Source organism: Pristiophorus japonicus, chromosome 6 (assembly GCF_044704955.1).
Source record: "Pristiophorus japonicus isolate sPriJap1 chromosome 6, sPriJap1.hap1, whole genome shotgun sequence".
Classification (NCBI taxonomy): Eukaryota; Metazoa; Chordata; class Chondrichthyes; family Pristiophoridae; genus Pristiophorus; species Pristiophorus japonicus.
Genome location: NC_091982.1, coordinates 1,544,233 through 1,562,317, shown reverse-complemented (window position 1 = coordinate 1,562,317; position 18,085 = coordinate 1,544,233). Strand labels below are relative to the sequence as shown.

Sequence of the window (18,085 nt, the reverse complement as noted above, 5' to 3'; positions counted from 1 at the left end):
GTTTAAAATAAACTTACCTTAATGGACAGGGTTTTTAAACATAAAAATATGTTTTTAAATTTAATTTTTATATGTTTTAAAACTCTTACGCTGGTAAAAGTAAGCTAATGCACCTGCTTTCACCAGGTGTAAAAGTTTGAAAGAGATTCGCTGGGCATGAGTTGGACAAATAGCCCAATCTCGGCCACGCGAATGTCCTTCTCCTGGGGATGCGGAGGATCTGTCAAGAGAAATTTTGATAGATCAGAAAAGCGTTCTTTTGGTGCATGCGCATCACGCTCCGAAATCCGGCTTTTGCGAGGCCTCGCCGGGTCCATACGCACTTCGTATGGACCCGGTGAGGCTGGAATTTTAGTCCCATAATTTAATCCAACTTTTAGGCCGCTCTTATGCCACATGATATTTCCTGTGGAGAAAGTAGGCAAGTAAACTGATTCCTGCTGTTTGCCAATAGCTAGCAGCTAGTTGGTGCATTGATCGAATCACACTCTTACTTTTCTTTTCTGTTTCTTGATGGTCTGGCTGGCAGGGAGCTTGGTTGATAGGGGTCACAGAGGTGAACACATGCTACCACACTGGCATAATACACTGGTACCCAGCACACTGTACCAAAGGCTGCCCTGTCACAGATAGTAATTGGAAGAAGAAAAGCATACTGTTGTAAAAACAAAAGTTTTTTTATTTAGAATTGAATGAGGTTTAATCCTTATCTGTTGATGGGGGCGGGAGTGGCAGTAGAGGGTTACAACAACAACTTGTATTTATATAGCACCTTTAACATACTGAAACGTCTCAAGGCGCTTCACAGGAGTATTATGAGATTTTTTAAAATAAAAAATTTGACACCGAGCCGCATAAGTAGAAATTAGCGCAGGTGATCAAAAGCTTGGTCAAAGAGGTAGGTTTTAACGAGTGTCTTGAAGGAGGAGAGAGAGGTAGAGAGGCAGAGAGGTTTAGGCAGGGAGTTCCAGGCAGGTTACAGTGACTCATGACAAGGGAAGGGATGAAATAAGATAGGTTTCCTGCTCCTGATCATTAACCAGTAACCCTCAACTGTAGAATTGGTATGTACACAGCAGATGAGGAATAGTCTGCTTTCACTCACTGTTTGTTTAGGTCTATACAAGACGAATGGACTTTCAGTCAAGGTCCACAAGGCAGTTAAAGTTTACGAAACTGAACCTCAGCAACAGACGAACCTTCAGGAGATAAGGGAGAAAATTGGGAGCGAAAGTACATGGAGGCTAAAATATGCACTGTTTAAAAAAGACAGGCTATTATAGTGCATTGTTTAAAAAAGACTATTATAGTGCCGGGTCAAGCTGTCAACTGGTAACAATTTCATAAAATCAGGCAATGGAAACATTATGCTTCACCTTGGTCTAAAAAAATGCAGGTCATAGATCTGAATTACTACATGTAATAGTATCAGCTCCTATTTCATATGTTCTTATCTACAGTATGTAACATCAGTAGGTGACAGACCTCACCCTCACTATGTGATAATATCAGTAGGTGACAGACCTCACCCTCACTATGTGATAATATCAGTAGGTGCCAGACCCAACTCACAGTATATAACACCAGTTGGTAATAGACCTGAGCCACAATGTATAACATCACCAAATGGCAGATCCAACCCATGGTATATAATAACTTAAGATCTAATCTGTGGTATATAATATTAGTATGTGACAGACCTGACCCACAGTATTTAATATCAGTGAGTGACAGACCTTACCCATAATATTTAATAATATCAGTAAATTACAGACTCATGGTATATAATAATAGGTCACAGTACCAACCACAGCATATAAAAAGATCAGTAGATGAACTGACCTGACCCATGGTACACAATAAAATCAGGATTTAACCTGTTTCATTTTGAAAGCTGCCAACAGAGCCGATATTAGTGAAAAATGTCCCAATGATCTTAAAACAAGTCAATGGTTGATATCTTCCAGTAAAGTAACTTATTGAAACAAACCACCTATTTTCTTCTTTTTACAAGCATGATCCCTTATGGAAAGTTTAAATAGATCGGAGTTGTGTCTGCACAGCAATACCATCTCCACTTCATTATAAAAGGGGTAGGTATACACAACATGCTGAAAATGGTCATGTATTTGTTTTTCTTGTTTCAAAGATTTATATCCCAAGAGACAGGATTTGGTATTCTCTCAGCTTCATTCTGGTAGGTTTCATGAACTCCTTTTTGTTCGTCTCAAGATCTATCCCACTAAAATTATGCTCCACCTACGTCTAGTGGTTTAAAGCTGTGATGTCACTCTACCACTTTGTCAATCTGTGGTACTTAAAAAAAATATAGCTGCCCCATCTCTACCCAGGTCAAAGAAATTCACTTGTGCTCATCCCATCTCTGAGAAGGTCAATCCCTTTTACTTTACAAATTATTGCCCTTACACTGGTATTTTTTGAAGTTATGAAGCTACTTTTAACATATCAGGTCTGGTTCAGTTCGATGCAAGGTGAAGCTCCCTCTATTCTGCCCCGCAGGAGCCTCAGTCCAAAGTCCAAATGTGCAGCTGCTATTTTATCAATAATATTTTTACATTTTCTACACAAGCCATCCTGTCGCCTCTCTGAGTGAGATTACATACTAGGGGAACTCAGCATTCTGCTGAGGATAAAACTTGATAGTCAACAGAACAACAGGATGGAGCAATAGAGCATGGTTCATTTCCAAGATCATCAAGATTAGATTTGGAGAAAAGTAAGCCAGAAAGCTTAGCAACTGTACAATTAAAGAAAGAAAGACTTGAATTTATATAGCATTTTTCACGACCACCAGACATTCCAAAGCGGTTTACAGCCAATGAAGTGTAGTCACTGTTGTAATGTGAGAAACACAACAGCCAACTTGTGTACAGCAAGCTCCCACAAGCAGCAATGTGATAATGACCAGATAATCTGTTTAGTGATATTGATTGAGAGATAAATATTGGCCAGAACTCCCCTGCTCTTCTTCAAAATAATGTCATGGGATATTTTACATCGACCTGAGACAGCAGACAGGGGCTTGGTTTAACGTTGTATCTGAAATACAGCCCCTCCAACAGTACAGCACTCCCTCAGCACTGCACTGGAGTGTAAGCCTAGATTTTTGTGCTCAAGTCTCTGGAAGGGGTCTTGAACCCACAACTTTCTGACCTAGAGGCAAGACCCTCTGAGCCATAGCTGACACTATGAGGATGGAAGAGGGGTAGAAAAGAGGATTCGCAGAAGTTATGAGAGATAGCTTTGTAAGGAGCAGGAAGACAGCAGTTGATGCCAATTTTATCAGCTCTAATTGTGGGTTTACAGAAATTACAAGCAGAGATAAAGTTGACAAAGAATGCTTTAGAAATATCCGCGGCATAACTTAGACCACCTATTTCCACCTCTAACATTTCCTTTGCCTCCGCTCATCCGCTGCTGAAGCCCTCATCCATGCCTTTGTTACCTCTAGACTTGACTATTCCAACGCACTCCTGGCTGGCCTCCCATATTCTACCCTACGTAAACCTGAGGTTATCCAAAACCCAGCTGCCCATGTCCTAACTCGTACCAAATCCTGTTCACCCATCACCCCTGTGCTCACAGACCTACATTGGCTCCTGGTCAAGCAATGCCACGATTTCAAAATTCTTATCCTTGTTTTTCGATCACTCCTCCCTATCTCTGTAATCTCCTACAGCTCCACAATCCCCCAGGATATCTGCGTACCTCTAATTCTGCCCTCTTGAGCATCCATGATTATAATCGCTCAACTATTGATGGCCGTGTCTTCTGTTGTCTAGGCACTAAGCTCTGGAATTCCCTGCCCAAACTTCTCTACCTCACTCTCCTTCTTTAAGACACTCCTTAAAACCTACTTCTTTCACCAATTTCTCCTTATGTGGCTTGGTGTCAATTAGTTTTGTCTTATAACACACCTATGAAACATCTTGGGAGGTTTTAGTATGTTAAAGGCACTATATAAATACAAGTTCCTGTGTTGTAGCCTAATCAAGATGCCAGGCATGAACAGCAGATTTTACAAGGGACATCAGAACAATAGGCATGATTGAATAACGATGTAATACCAGATCTGAGAGAAGGAGAAGACTCACAAATCCTTCCATGCCAGCTAGAGAAACATCAGTTACTTCACAGACACAGATAGAAAGGCCAAACAGTAAATTGGCAACTGGAACATGGACCTTCTTATCTGAAAGGTTTCTTCTACCCCAGGTAGTGCCTTTACTCACGGGCATTGGGGGAGCTGTTTTTTTTTTTAAGTACCACAGTTTGACAAAGTGGTAAAGTGGCAGGTGTATTAGAGCATTAATAAACTACTGTGACCTAAACTGTTAGGACTCATAAGATATTTTCTGCAGTTAATTTGGCTCTTAGTAATGCTGACATAGGCAGATGTTGAGCAGAGTCCAGATGTTTCCCCACAAAAACAGAAAAATGAAAAGTTATGGAACCTGTCATACTGAGTCACTTGTGCATTTTGTAGTCCTGGAGAGGCATTGATAGAAACCAATACTCGAGCACACCTTCCAAGCCTCTTAATCTATCGGAGAGAAGCTGGACCACCTATGCTGGCTTCCAAGTCCCATTATTGCAGGCAGACCTCGTGGCAACACTGCTCCAGTACCTTGTCTGTAGCACTGAATTTGGCAGGTGTTCCTGTAACATCTGCATTAGAAACTAGCAGTCTCCCAAATGACTTTTAATGTGTAGTCTCTTGGTCAGGGAAGATACTTGGTGCAGGGAGATTTCAGCAGAGAAGTGCAGCAAAATGATAACTTACAAAATAAGGTAAAAGGTAGCACACACTGTCAGCAAACAAAAAAATGAAAATAACAGAATAGATTTTCTCTTTGCAGCAGGACTGCCATCTTGGAACTGTGCCAACTCAGACAGCTGCAGCTGTGCATTCCAGCCTGACTCCATTGCCCTGACAACACGTGGCTCAGAGACAGATGGGATAAGCATCTGTATCTGACCCTCCATGACTTGAGAGACTGAGGGGCTGTTCATTTAAGGATGTGTTATGCAAGAAAATGGAAGCCTGCAGGTATAGAGGTCACAGAGTGGAAGGAGCGTACATAATGATTTACAGGTTTACATGGTGTGCAAAGAAATCATTCTCCATGTGCATGTGCATGCAGTTTAAATGCTTTTTAAAAACGAATTACTTCATTTGAAAAGCAAACAAAAGGTGATTTGGCTGATTCTCTACTCTCCTTTCCTTATGGAACTAATTCTTTCTAGAATACATTTACACAGTCCTCCAGTCACTCACCCAAGTTGTCATTCGCAGGTGTGAACTAAATCAGTGAGTTTCAATCTGGTATTCCACCATGGAGGGTATCACAGCTGTTCCTGATCATGCCCCCAACCGATGTCCACACTCACACATCCCACACACAAACTTTCCAGCAGAGGTCATTGGATAACCATCAGGAGCTGGGAAGTGTTATGTCTTTAATACTCTATGAATGACTCCATCAGGTCTTGTATTGTACTTGAGCTGTTGTGACCTTAGTCCCATTTATTGTAACTCCAGAGTGAGCCACAAGTATGGTGGGAAGCCTTTTATACTGGGCTCTGCACACCTATGCAGGTGACCCTCAGGTCTCCCACCGCAGTGCCCTCTGGTGGCACACTTTATGTGACTATACAGTTAGTATACATGGTCTACATACATGACATCACTTCCCCCCCCCCCCCCCCAAGTCTTTAATGTAAATTGACTCATACATTGACGGTGACCTGGGCTTTGCTCTTCCTGGTTGACCATTGGAGGATCGCTTCGCGCTTGGGTGGGTTGGTAGTGAGATTTGTTGCCAGTGGAGGTCCCTGTGGTTTCTGGTTGTGAGTCCATGACTACTCCATTCTCCCCCCCACACAGAGATCATGCTAATGGCCCGTCACATGCAAACATTCAAATTCATCACATGGGTTTTACATTTACATCTTGGTGCATTTGTTGGGTGAATTACAGTTGCGTTTCTTTTTGTGTGGTACATTTACATGATCAGCCCAGGTATATCAGTACAGGTACACCAGGACAGTCTAGTTCCAGCACGGCCGGATGAGATCCGGGTCGTCTGGTGGTGGTGCAGCGCCCCATGCTAGTGGGTCTGTGGGCAGGGTGAGCTCATTTTGCTCGAGTTGCCGGAGCTCGGGGCTCTTGCTGTTACTCCTAGTGTTGGGCAGGCCCAAAGACAGCTGATGTGTCTGTGACCTCCCTGGCCTTTTCGTTTGCACAGTGTCGCTTTTGCTCCCTGGAAAGCAGTCTGAGCAATTGAGCCTTTCATCTAAGCAACGGTGGGGCTGCCTGGTCTTGTCTAGCAGTTCGCAGGGGACTGCTGACTCACTTTCCTTGAGGGCACCGTTGTGAGCACTCTCTAGTTTGGGATCCTGGCTGGTGACCCTTTGCTCTTGGGCATTGCCGTGGTGGTGAGTGGGTTTGTGGGCTGTGCCTTTTCCACCCAGGTGATGGGCGACGGTAGCTGACTGTGAGCATAGGCGCAGTTTATTGTTTCTGGCCCGTGGCGGTTCATGCCATCGGGTGCCGGCAATGTTAAACCGATCTGAGGCAGGGTATCGCTACCGGTGCCTCTGCTCTCCGGGGATCATTTACTCTGCGGCTTGTCTACTTCTGTCAGCTGTGGGGACGCTTTATGATACATCGTTCTGGTCCCGGGGACGCAGGCTACAGCATTGGGTAGCCCGCTGGACCTGTATACGACCGTGAGGTGCTTGGCTGCTACATTGGCTGATTGCAATTTGCCCCCGACATCGCTCAACAACATTGTGCTCGTTACAGCTGGACTTTAACATTGGTTACCATTTTCAAGCAGTTCATTCAAAAATTGCAGGTTTCTGGCCTCCTTTAAAATGACCTTACTACTTTTACCCCAAACATCTTCTTTGCGTGGAACCACCTGTCATTTCCCCATTAATGCTGCACCTCGTGGTTTGGACGCCATATTTTCCCTGTCTATGCTATCAACTGCCGTGATCTTCTTTCCCAAGGATTCTGCCACTGAAGCTGGGAAGGCACCTTCGGATCCAATCTTCCTCCCCAGGAGTCTTGCCATTGAAACCGGGAAGGTGCGTTCAGGTCGTCTCGGCCGGGTCATTGTGATGAACGGTCTGTGCCTCGGGGGCTGTGCAGATCTGCTCTCCAATGCCTGGTCCAACCGAAGGTGAGGGCTTGCTCTGCCTCTGAGCACAGTGGACGTCGATCGCTGGAGGGATGAAGTCTTCCCAGTTCCAATGAATCTTCCTCATCCATCTTCTTCCAAGTAGCGTTGGTCCATCACCTGAAACAATCCACAATGGTACATCCGCACTACCAACAACTGATATCAATTCCTTGGTGTAGGTGCGCAGCTTTTCCTGAACCGGTACCAGCTTGGGTCATTCAGCTTGATCGTTCCATAGCCTCTCAAAGGCTTCCTGGCTGACTGACTCGCCCCCTTGTCCATTTCCATGAAGATTGGAATGCCATTTATCTCAACTTCCATTATCACTGGAGGACAATCTGTGGTGCAGGTATATACTCCATACACTTCGTCCTGGGACTGAGCTGCCTCTCTAGCCATCTCCTCGTAATCTGCGCTGGATTCACAGCCATCTGCTGACTCCTCTTCCACGTGGTGAGTCACAGCTCTTTTGCACATTGGCTGGAGGTGACCCTTTGTGCTGCAGCCTTTGCACACTAAGGGCCCAAGTTTCGAGCCGCATCTAGAACGGCGCAGTCCCGACCTGGACGCCCGTTTTTCGCGCCACAAAGTGCGCCTAAAAAAACCCTCCGTATTCTCCACCTCCCTACAGTCCTCTGGCCCTCGGCGCAGCGCAGCACGAGCTGTAGGGGGCGGAGCCAGGTCCCTGCGCTGAAAACAGTGCCGGGACCTCTGCACATGTGTACTACAGTGGCCACGCAAGTGCAGTAGCTCCAGGCGCCCGAAAATGTGTGGGAGGGGCCCGAAGCACACAGCCCCTAGCCCTGGCCCAATGGCCTCACTGGGGCTGCGTGAATAAGGCTCCTCCCACGGCCAGCTCCTGCTTCCTCCCGACCTGACACCCGCTTCCCCCGCCCCGGACCGGACCCGACACCCGCTCGCCCCCGGACCGGACCCGACACCCGCTCGCCCCCGGACCGGACCCGACACCCGCTCGCCCCCGGACCGAACCCGACACCCGCTCCCTCCCCCGCACCGGACCCGATTACCCGCTCCCCCCCCCGGACCAGACCCGACACCCACTCCCCCCGCCGCCCCCCCCGCCTCTGGACTGGATCCGACCTGACCTCCCTCTCCCTCCCCCCGACCCAAACCGAACCGACCTCCCTCCCACCACCCCCCCGACCCGACCCAACGCCACCTACCTGTAAATCTGGTGCTGGGGACGGGTCCTGCCCGAAGTCTCGGGCCCGGCCCGTTCAGCCTCCCTCCCCCTTCTCCTTCCCCCCCACCCCCCCAATCTCCTTCACCCCCACCCCCCCAATCTCCTTCCCCCCCCAATCTCCTTCACCCCCACCCCCCAATCTCCTTCCCCCATCTCCTTTCTCCCCTTCTCCCCCCTCCCCCTTCTCCCCCTTCCCTCCCTCTGCTCCGCCCCTCTCTCCCTCTACCCCCCTCCCCTCACTGTCAGAAACACAGACACTGACAGACAGAGAATGAGTGACACACAGACAGAGAGATAGAGACACTGACAGAGACACACTGCGGGGGGCATCCCAGCACGCTGTTGGAGGGCTCCCGGTGCTGCAGTCGGTAAGTAGAAAATGTTTTATTTATTGATTTAAAAAAAAAATTATTTCTTATTAATTTTTTTTGATTAATTTATTGGTTGATTTATTGATGTATTTATCATTTATTATTGATGATGGCTCTTTATTTGTAAAACTGAAGTGTTTAATGTTTGTAAACTTCCCTTTAAACACCCCCACCCCCCCCACCATTCCCGACGCCTGATTTGTAACCTACGCCTGATTTTTTAAAGTGTAGACAAGGTTTTTTCAAGCGTACAAAAATCTTCACTTACTCCATTCTAAGTTAGGTTGGAGTACGTTTTCACTGTGGAAACTTTGAAATCAGGCGTCAGTGGCCGGACACGCCCCTTTTTGAAAAGAAAATTCTGTTCCAAAGTGAAACTGTTCTACCTGACTAGAACTGGAGCAAACTAAATGACGAGAATTCCGATTTCTAAGATACTCCGTTCTACACCAGTTGCTCCTAAAAATCAGGAGCAAATCATGTGGAAACTTGGGGCCATAGTCTCTGAACCGACACTGATGAGCCCTGTGATTACCTCCACAACGCCAGCATGGTGCTACTTGACTTACATTTGCAGCCCTCGGCGGACTCTGAGTTAAAGGACTCGGGGGCCTGTCTGCTCTGCCCTGGGCAGATTCACGTTCAACAGTTCTGCCTGTGAAAGGCGCCATTCTATTTACAGTACTCGCCGGGTTTGAGTCCTGAGAGTGAGTCATTATCCGCTTGGAGCTGCAGCTTGAGGTCATGAAAGCCTGGCTGATGCTGATGGCCTTCTACAGAGTGACGGTGGTTTTGTCTGACAGTAGCCTGTGAAGAAGGGCCTCATGACCGATGCCAATTACGAAGACGTCCTGCAACGCATCAGCGAGCGATGCGCCGAATTCACACGGTCCTGTCAGCCTCCTGAGGTCGACAGCGTACTTCGTGATTTCCTGGCCCTCGGTGCGGCGGTGTGTATACAATCGATGTCTGGCCGTGAGGAAGCTCTCCTTCGGTTTGAGTTTGTCCCGAATGAGCATTTTCAGCTCCTCGTAAGACTTGGTCGTTGTTTTCTCTGGTGTAAGCAAGTCCCTGACGAGGCCGTAGACTGCGGGCCCACAACTGGTCAACAGGATAGCTCTGCGCTCAGCGTGGCCGGAGCATCGCCTACCAGGTCTTTTGCTATGAAATATTGGTCGAGCCGCTCCATAAAGGCTTCCCAATCTTCGCCCTCTGAGAACTTTTCTAATGCACCAACATTAGTCATTTTTGCGTGAAAGTTCGTAGTCTCGTCGCCAGTTGTTATGTCTTTAATACTCTTATGAATGACTCCACAAGGTCTAGTATTTTACTTGAACTGTTGTGACCTTAGTCCCATTTATTGTAACTCCAGAGTGAGCCACAAGCATGGTGGGCAGCCTTTAATATTGGGCCCTGCACACCTATGCAGGTGACCCTCAGGTCTCCCACCGCAGTGCCCTCTGGTGGCACCCCTTATGTGACTATACAGTTAGTATACATGGTCTACATACATGACAGAAACCTAGCTGATTTTTTCCTTCCCTAGCCCCATAGTTCTGAGATCAACTGTGATGTCCAAATTGCTAATCCAGCTAAGATCAGCACACTCAGGAAAGACTGTGGTTCTATGCTGCAGAGGGCTATCGGAGTTCCTGACTACCAGAGTTCATAGTTATTTCCAATTGATCTGAGTTAGGTAACTCATTCATATTTTTTTTAATTCTTTTTGTTTCTGTTTTTTGCTCATTGTCTTATTTTAACATTAAATAGGGGATATAAAAACATGAAGAAAATTTTGAATTGCAAATAAAATAGTTGCAAAGATTGGTTAATGTGGGTTTCTAAAAACTTTCATTTCAAATGGTGCTCACGAAGTTGGTAAGGTACAGCATGCAATGGAATATTCAGCTCCAGTATTAGTTCAAATCAAGTGTTCAAGGTTAGATATGCTAAGTATTAGCGTTACATAGAACCAACAGCACAGAAACTGGCCGTTCGGCTCAGCTGGTCCACGCCAGTGTTTATACTCCACACGAGCCTCTTTCTACTCTAACTACCTCTTCCCACCCTCCCCCGTATTCCTTTATTTCCCTCTCCTTCATGTACACATCAAAATTCTGCTTAAATGCATCAATGTTATCTATTTCAACCACTCCATATGGTAGCGAGTTCCACATTCTCACCATTCTGTGTTGTCATGTATTTCACCATCTTGCAATGACTATATGTATGTAACTGTAACTCATGCATACTGTACCTGTACCCTTGTAATGCACACCCTGACCACAGGGAGTGAGCTCCTCACCTGGGTTTCCAGGTATAAAAGGGGAGGTCCCACCCAGGATCAGAACTCTTTAGTCCTGGGAATAAAGTGAAGGTCACAGAGTGATCGTGTCTGATATATCCATGCCTCGTGTGAGTTTGTAACAAGGTGCAAAGACACTACATCTGGCGACGAGAAACGGGAATCACAAAACCACGAGGATGGCCACCGGCGGCACAGAGGAACGTTACTGTGTGGGTGAGGACTGGGACGACTTTGTGGAAAGACTCCAGCAGAGCTTTGTCACAAAGGACTGGCTGGAAGAGGCAGCGGCTGACAAGTGGAGGGCGCATCTATTGACCAGCTGTGGTCCACAGACGTATGCACTGATGAAAGACCTGCTCGCCAGCGGACAAGTCCTTTGGAGAGCTCAGCCAGCTGATCAGTGAGCATCTCAAGCCGGCAACTAGCATACACATGGCCCGGCACTGGTTCTACTCTCACCGGCGTCGGGAGGGTCAAAACATCTCGGACTTCGTGGCAGAACTGCGGTGTTTGGCCAGTCTCTGTAAGTTCTCCAATGCCTGCAGGGGGGAGATGTTAAGAGACTTTTTCATCAAGGGCATTAATCATGCCGGCATTTTCAGGAAGCTCATAAAGACTAAGGATTCGACTTTAGAAGGGGCGGTGTTGATAGCTCAGACCTTTATGGAAGGGGAAGAGGTGACCAAGCTAATCTACGCACACAGCCCTGGTTTTAAAGTTGCGTTGAACCAGGGAATCAATGTTATAAAAATGACACAGAACCCCATAGGCAGGCAAGGGCAATTCGACACCGTGCAGGCAGGCAGGCAAGGGCAATTCGACACCACCCAGGCTGCAACAAGCTCCTGGCAACAGAGACAATGGAAAGGGGATTGGCAATTTACGCCATCACGAGGAACAATACATCCTGTGATGGAACAATTAACATCCCCCATCAGAGTGCTTAGAAACAGCCAAAGGGCCATCAGAGAGGAATGCCTGGGAATAGTCCTTTTGTTAACAGCAATCTCAGCTCATGTTGGAGATGTGGGGGCAGACACACTGCAAAAATCTGCAGGTTCCAACTTTACACCTGTAGGATTTGTAATGTCAAGGGACACCTGGCCAGGATGTGCAAAAAGATAGTAGTGAGGCTAGTCTGCGAGACAGAGGAACCAGAGGTCTGCAATGCAGGATGAGGCCTGGGGAACAACCATGGATGCTGAAGTTCAGAGAGTTCATGTGGCTGATGTCCACAGCTCATACACTAAAAACGCCACCATGATGATGAAAGTCTTACTGAATGGCATCCCCGTGCACATGGAGCTGGATACCAGAGCTAGCCAGTCACTCATGAGCGCCCAACAATTTGGGAGACTATGGCCACACAGAGCTAGCAGGCCCAAACTGGAACACATTGAGACGCAGCTATGTACGTACACCAAAGAGGTCATCCCAGTGCTGGGCAGTGCAAACTTGGTGGTGACGCATAATGGATCACAGAACCGGCTGCCACTCTGGATTGTTCCGGGAAATATCCCCGTGCTCTAGGGGAGGAGTTAGCTAGCTGAGATGAATTGGAAATGGGGGGATGTGCAAACCATTTCATCCGTGGAGCGAAGTTCATGCTCGCAGGTATTGCAAAAATTTCAGTCACTCTTTCAACCGGGTGTCGGAACGTTCAAGGGCACTAAAGTAGTGATACACATCACTCCGGACGCCAGACCAGTGCACCACAAAGCCAGAGCGGTGCCGTACGTGATGCGTGAAAAAATTGAAAGTGAACTGGACAGGCTGCTCAGAGAGGGCATAATTTCGCCCGTTGAGTTCAGCGACTGGGCAAGTCCCATTGTTTCCGTCCTCAAAGCAGACGGCTCGGTCAGGATTTGTGGCGACTACAAAGCCACCATCAACCGAGTGTCGCTGCAAGACCAATACCCGCTCCCGAGAGCGGAGGAGCTTTTTGCCACGGTGGCAGGTGGTAAGCTGTTCACTAAGCTGGACCTCACTTTGGCCTGCAGGACTCAGGAACTGGCTGAAGAATCCAAGTTTCTGACCACCATCATGACACACAAAGGTTTATTTGTTTACAATAGGTGCCTGTTTGGCATTCGTTCGGCAGCGGCTATCTTTCAGCGAAACATGGAAAGCTTGCTCAAGTCCATCCCTGGAACGATCGTGTTCCAAGATGACATCCTTATAACAGGTCGAGACACTGAGGAACACCTCCGCAACCTGGAGGAGGTGCTACGCCAATCGGAACGGGTAGGCCTGCGGCTGAAAAAGGCCAAGTGCGTGTTTTTGGCCCCAGAGGTCGAGTTCCTGGGCAGGACGGTTGCTGCACTTGGGATCCGACCCACTGAATCAAAAACTGAGGCGATTCGCCGGGCGCCCAGGCCCGGCAACACGTCGGAGTTGCGATCATTCCTGGGACTCTTGAACTATTTTGGGAACTTCCTACCGAACTTAAGCACATTGTTGGAGCCGTTACACATGCTCCTCCGTAAAGGTTGTGAATGGTTTTGGGGGGATTTTCAAGAATGGGCTTTCAATAAGGTGAGGAACCTGCTATGTTCCAACAAACCGTTGACTTTGTATGACCCCTGTAAAAAACTGGTCTTAACATGCGATGCGTCATCCTACGGGGTTGGGTGTGTGTTGCAGGGTAATGATGATGGCCGACTCCAACCGGTGGCTTACTCCTCCAGGTCGCTCTCCCAGGCAGAGCGTGGATACGGCGCGGTCGAGAAGGAGGCGCTCGCGTGTGTGTACCGTGTGAAAAAGATGCACCAGTACCTCTTCGGTAGACAGTTCGAGCTAGAGACGGACCACAAGCCGTTAACATCCCTGTTGTCCGACAGCAAGGCTGTCAATGCCAATGTGTCAGCTCGCATACAGCGCTGGGCCCTCACGCTGGCTGCGTATGACTACACCATACGGCACCGGCCAGGCACCAAAAATTGCGCTGACGCGCTCAGCAGGTTCCCACTGGCCACCACCGAGGGGGCGTCGGAGCAGAGCGCCGAGATGGTCATGGCCGTTAAGGCTTTTGACACTGCGGGCTCCCCCATCACAGCCCGACAGATCAAACTCTGGACCAACAGGGACCCCCTCCTATCCATGATAAAGAAATGTGTCCTGACTGGGGATTGGGCGCCCACACACAGGGCGTGCCCCGAGGAAGTCAGGCCGTTTCAGAGATGGATGGACGAACTCTCCGTCCAAGCCGACTGCCTGCTATGGGGCAGCCGGGTAGTCATGCCCCAGAAAGGAAGGGAAGTGTTCATCAGCGAACTCCACAGCGAGCACCCTGGCATCGTGTTAATGAAGGCCATTGCCCAGTCACACGTGTGGTGGCCGGAGATTGACTCAGACCTGGAACACTGGGTTCGCAGGTGCACGACGTGTGCCCAGCTGGGCAATGCCCCCAGGGAGGCCCCACTCAGCCCGTGGCCCTGGCCCACCAGCCCATGGTCATGCATTCACGTAGACTATGCGGGCCCGTTCATGGGAAAAATGTTCCTGATCATTGTCGATGCATACTCGAAGTGGATCGAGTGCATCATATTGAACTCGTGCACGACATCCATCACTGTGGAGAGTCTGCGTACGGTTTTCGCGATCACGGCTTGCCGGACATTTTGGTCAGCGATAATGGCCCGTGTTTTACCAGCCATGAATTACAGGAGTTTATGTCGGGCAATGGGATCAAGCATGTACGGACAGCTCCGTTAAAGCCGGCTTCCAATGGCCAGGCGGAACGGGCGGTCCAAGTCATAAAGCAGGGCATGCTACGCATCCAAGGACCCTCCCTTCAGTACCGCCTATCGCGCCTCCTGCTGGCCTACAGGTCCCGGCCGCACTCGCTCACAGGAGTCCCGCCAGCGGAACTCCTCATGAAACGCACGCTCAAGACGCGGCTGTCCCTCATTCACCCAGCCCTGGCAAACATTGTTGAGGGCAAGCACCAATCCCAAACCGAGCTCCATGATCGAGGCTCAAGGGGGAGGTGTATAGAAATAGATGACCCGGTATTTGTTCTTAACCATGCTTTGGGACCCAGGTGGCTTGAGGGTACAGTAATTGGTAAAGAAGGAAACAGGATCATGGTGGTTAGACTAAACAATGGGCAGATATGCCGCAAACACTTGGACCAAGTAAAGACAAGGTTCAGTGCAGACACGGAGGAACCGGAAGAAGAGCATGAGATAGCACCTACACCACTGCCAGCGTACGAGCAACAAAGACAGCCCTCAGCATGCACAGTCCCTGCGGCCAGCCCGGACAGGCCGGAATCACCTCAAGTGACAGAGACACGTGCTGAGGCTCAGCCACCAGAGTCACAACTGCAGCGCTCCACGAGAGAGCGCCGACCACCCGATAGACCTAACCTCTGAAACTAAAAGACCTAAGGGGGGAGGTGATGTCATGTATTTCACCATCTTGCAATGACTATATGTATGTAACTGTAACTCATGCATACTGTACCTGTACCCTTGTAATGCACACCCTGACCACAGGGAGTGAGCTCCTCACCTGGGCTTCCAGGTATAAAAGGGGAGGTCCCACCCAGGATCAGTCTCTTTAGTCCTGGGAATAAAGTGAAGGTCACAGAGTGACCGTGTCTGATATATCCATGCCTCGTGTGAGTTTGTAACAAGGTGCAGAGACACAACATGTGTAAAGAAATTCGTCCTAAATTCTTTATTTGATCTGTTTGTGGCTATCCTATTCTGATATATTCTTTACGACACCACTAATACACAGACTATAAGATGGCTCTACAGGAACTTGGCATGTGACCTTGTCACATGATCCTTTATTGCGTTCACAACGGCAGTTGCATTACCACAGTAGTCCACTAGGTGGAGCAGTAGTCCACTAGGGGGAGCTCTATATTACACTTCTCCCTCCTTAATGAAAAAGTAAGCATAACAAAATAATTATACATAACTTGCATGGTTATAAACAACAAAAGATATGGACTTTTGCCACATTTACAAATCAAACTTAACCACTGGTTTTCTGTTTTGAAGAGGATACCTTTGCTCTCGAACAGAACTTTCCAAACTTGGTGTCGAACTTAGACTCATTCCAGGCTGAGCCTGAGGCGAGTTTTTCTCCAAGGGCAACCCTTGATGTACATTTTGACTCTATAACTTCAGACTGTCTGCCTGCTTCGGACTCAGACTTAAATTCTGACTTTCTCTTGGGCTTGTTTCTAATACATCTGATATAGGATTTTCTACTGGTACTCTTGTAATTCTTATTACTTGGTACTCTTATTACTTATCAGAAATAATCGAATCATTCCAACTTTCAACTCCTTCCACATCTGTAGGTAAATTATGATCAATGTGAACAAACCTAACCTTTCCATGATCAAACATCTTGACCAAATATGTGCAAGGACCACATATCTTCACTATTCTTCCTGGTAACCAAGTTAACCATTTATGATGGTGGTTCTTCACTCTCACCTTCTGATTTAATTGTACATTTCTCTCTCTTACTCTATCTCTATCATGATTCTCTGTCTGTCTTAATTGTTTCTCTTCTACTGACTGTGCCAAGTTTGACTTTAACAACGAGAACCTGGTTCATGGCTGTTGTTTGAGAAACAACTCTGCTGGTGTTCTACCAGTAGTTGTATGAGGAGTATTATGATAAGTAATTAGAAAATTTGCCAATTTGTGGTCCACCGATAACTGCCATTTCTTTGGATTTAGATCCAACATTTGCTTGATGAGGGCACATTTTACAATTTGTACTGTGCACTCTGCTGCACCATTTGAAGCATGGTGCTATGGTGAAACCGTGGTATGTTTCACACCGTTTCTGCTCATGAACTGAGCAAATTTTTCTGAATAAAATTGCGGCCTATTATCAGACACAATTTCTTCTGGGAAGCCATATGAAGAAAATAATCTTCGCAATTTGTCTAGTGTTTTACTTGTTGTTATTTTCCGCATCGGAAACACCTCTACGCCACTTCGAATGACTATCAATCACAATGAACAATTGTTGTCCTTCTAGCTCAGCAAAATCGATATGTAACCTTTGCCACACCTTGGGAGGCCATTTCCATGGCTGTAATGGTACTGATGGTGGTTTCTTGCTTATCAATTGACATGTTGTACACTGACTCACAAAGTACTCTATATCTTTATCTAGGCCTGGCCATCATAAGTAACTGTGTGGAAATTCTTGGTCAAGCAAATTCCCAGATGCTGGTCATGAAGATCTCCTAATAATTTAGACCTGAATTTATTTGGTATAACTACTCTAGCTCCCCACATGATGCAATCTTTATCCACTGACAATTTTTTTTTTTTTTTTAATTCGTAGCCAATCGTTCCAATTCTTTGTCAAATCACAAACGCCAGAGGTCACCTTGCACATGCCAAGGATCACTCTGCGCCAATGCTCTTAGCCAAAAGGCCTAGAGCCACTGCACCGTTCCTGGAAGTACTGCAATACCAGGTTCGTGCCATGGAGGTGGATGGGTCAAGCCACCCCACACACCTCCGTGGAGGTGGATGGGTCAAGCCACCCCACCCACCTCCTGTTTCCAAAAAAGCAAGCATATACCTTCCTGACCAGGGAGAAACCACCCGGAGGTCATGGTGGCTGGTCAGGTCGGTTACGCATGATCTTAGCCAAAAGGCCGAGAAGCGTTTAATTCCTATGAACGAAGTATGGAATAAATATCTTCCTTGGATACCTGGTTTGGCCAGCCATTTGCTATGTAATCATACACCTTTGACATAACTGGGTCACGTTTGGTTGCTCTACCAATCTCTTCAGCTGTGACTGGCAGTTCAGCAATGTATGATCCTTTATTGTATTTACATCAGCAGTTGCACTACCACAGTAGTCTACTAAGTGGAGCAGTAATCCATTATATTACACATATTTATTCCCACTTGTTCAGGACCCACCCACAATTAGAAACAGTTTCTCCACATCCATCCTATTGAAGCCCTTCATAATTTTAAAGACCTCTATCGGG

General features: G+C 47.4%; 1 pseudogene; it reads right to left on the bottom strand.

The window, feature by feature from the left end:
• Positions 1-17,519: 17,519 nt before the first annotated feature.
• LOC139266387 (U2 spliceosomal RNA) lies at positions 17,520-17,752 on the bottom strand (annotated as a pseudogene).
• Positions 17,753-18,085: the final 333 nt, after the last annotated feature.